Here is a 2,123-nt window from a genome sequence, read left to right as displayed (position 1 = left end):
GATTTGCTCAATTGTTTAAATATTGTGATCTAATAAATAGCATCAGAGGGGTAGCCGTGTTAGTCTGGATCTGTAAAAAGCAACAAAGAGTCCTGTGGCACCTTATAGACTAACAGAAGTATTGGAGCATAAGCTTTCATGGGCGAATAAATAGCAGTTCTTTTGCCAAAGTTTATTAGTTTATTCAAATCTTCATCTCTTTCAAGAAAGTATTTTCCATTGTAGAATCCTACTCAGGACATTCTTCACTTCCTTTTGCCTCAGGGGGTTCAGCATGGGAATCACCACTATGTAGCTCATTTATCTTCACCCTTTGAGTAGCTGGAATTGGGTCGCAGATACATGAACACCATGGTTCCATAGAAGATGACAACAGCCATCAGGTGGGAAGCACAGATTGGAGAATGTTTTGCATTTCCCATCAGCAAAGTGGATCCGCAGGATGGTGGAGACAATGAAAATATAGGAAACAAGATTTTCCACTGAAGTGAATAAGCCCAGAAACATAGTGGAAATAGTTACCACTGTCTCACTGATGTGGGTGTTGGAGCAGGAGAGAGCTAAGAGTGGAGAGATGTCACAGAAGAAATGATTGATGATGTTGGAACCATAGAAAGACAATTTAAAGGTGGAAATTATTTGTGTCATTGCATTCACAAAACCACTGAGATCTGAGCCAGCTGCTAGCTGGGCACAGGCTCTTGGGGACATGAGGCCCATATAGAGCAGCAGGTTACAGATGGCCACATAATGGTCATATGCCATCACAGCCAGCAGGAGGCACTCTGGACTTGCAGAGAGGCCAAAGAAAAACATCTGTATTGCATAGCCAGTGTACGAAATGGTTTTTTTCTCTGCTAAGACATTCATCAGCATTTTAGGAATGACAGCTGAGGAATAAACAAGGTCTAGAAAAGACAAGTGTTTGAGGAAAAAGTACATGGCGGTGTGAAGTCAAAAGTCAATCCTAATTAACACCATCATCCCAAGATTCCCAACCAAGATGATGAGATACATTGCTAAAATCACCCTGTAGCAGAGTGTGGCATGGCCCCCTTGGCTTCTGTCTCTGCTAGGTTAACAAAGTCACTCTGAGACCTAAAGTTTAGTAACCACTGGTGCACTTTATTCTCAGGCTTTTTCCCACCACCATTTCACCATGTACAAGTAACCATTCACCGTCAACTGTCCCCTCCCTGCCTGCAACCTCCCTGCTTCCATTCCCTGCCTTTTTCCTTTTCTCCTGCTCTTCCCTGGCTTCCTTCCCCTGAAGCTTTTATGCAGCCCCAGAGTAATTAGGTAGCAGCTGTCTCCACCTCCCCAACTGGGGCCAGGTTACCTCCACCCTGCTCTAATTTGTTCCCCTAACGAGGAGCGGGCATGACAGAGGGCTGAATTTGCAACCCTTTGCCCAGCATCCTGACACACCCCCCCCAAAGCACATTGCCTTCATGTGTGGACTGTTTGTTAACCCTGAGAGGATGAACTCAGTCATCGTGGTGTGACTTTCCTTGTCCATTTCTGTAGCACACGTGCATGACCTGCTGATATAAGATGGAATAGGTTGAGTAGAACTGAACTGAAAGTCAAATTTGTGAGAAACACCCAATTTGTTTCCTTGGCTTATCACATTTTGTCAGAAGAATACCCTTTGCAACCACTGCTTCCAGTCCTCCCCGCTCTTTGGATACCTCAATATTCTGTTCCCTATCAACGCTCCTCCCCTGCCTCCCTTGGTCCCACCTTTTCCATATCCCAAGAGTCTTGCTCCATGACATCCCATTGCTATCCCTGCCATTGCCACTAGTCCTTGCTCACTTTCTTGGAGCACCTGCTCCCAAAACCACCTCTATCTTTTCAGTCACTGCCTCCAGTCCTGATTACCAAGAGGACAGCAGTGGCTTCAGTCACTTTGAGAATAATGATATAAAAAAGGTACTCTTCTCAAAGTGGCTACCAGTTGATGGCAGCTGTGGCTTCCATTTCATTGATAATAATGTGAGATGGCAGCCATTTTGAAATTCCCTGTAGTAGAACATCATTTCATTGAGCCTCTGCTGAAGGAGAAACTTTCAGTTATGAAGAATAATACAAAAAATACTCTTAAATGTAGCTTGTGCAGA

At 44.3% G+C, this 2,123-nt stretch overlaps 1 pseudogene; it reads right to left on the bottom strand.

The window, feature by feature from the left end:
* Positions 1-201: 201 nt before the first annotated feature.
* Positions 202-1,519, bottom strand: LOC112125034 (annotated as a pseudogene).
* Between the last annotated feature and the right edge of the window lie 604 nt (positions 1,520-2,123).

The sequence above is a fragment of the Terrapene carolina genome, unplaced genomic scaffold (assembly GCF_002925995.2).
Source record: "Terrapene carolina triunguis isolate 2854851 unplaced genomic scaffold, T_m_triunguis-2.0 Scaffold32117, whole genome shotgun sequence".
Classification (NCBI taxonomy): Eukaryota; Metazoa; Chordata; order Testudines; family Emydidae; genus Terrapene; species Terrapene triunguis.
This window is presented reverse-complemented; position numbering and strand designations above follow the sequence as displayed.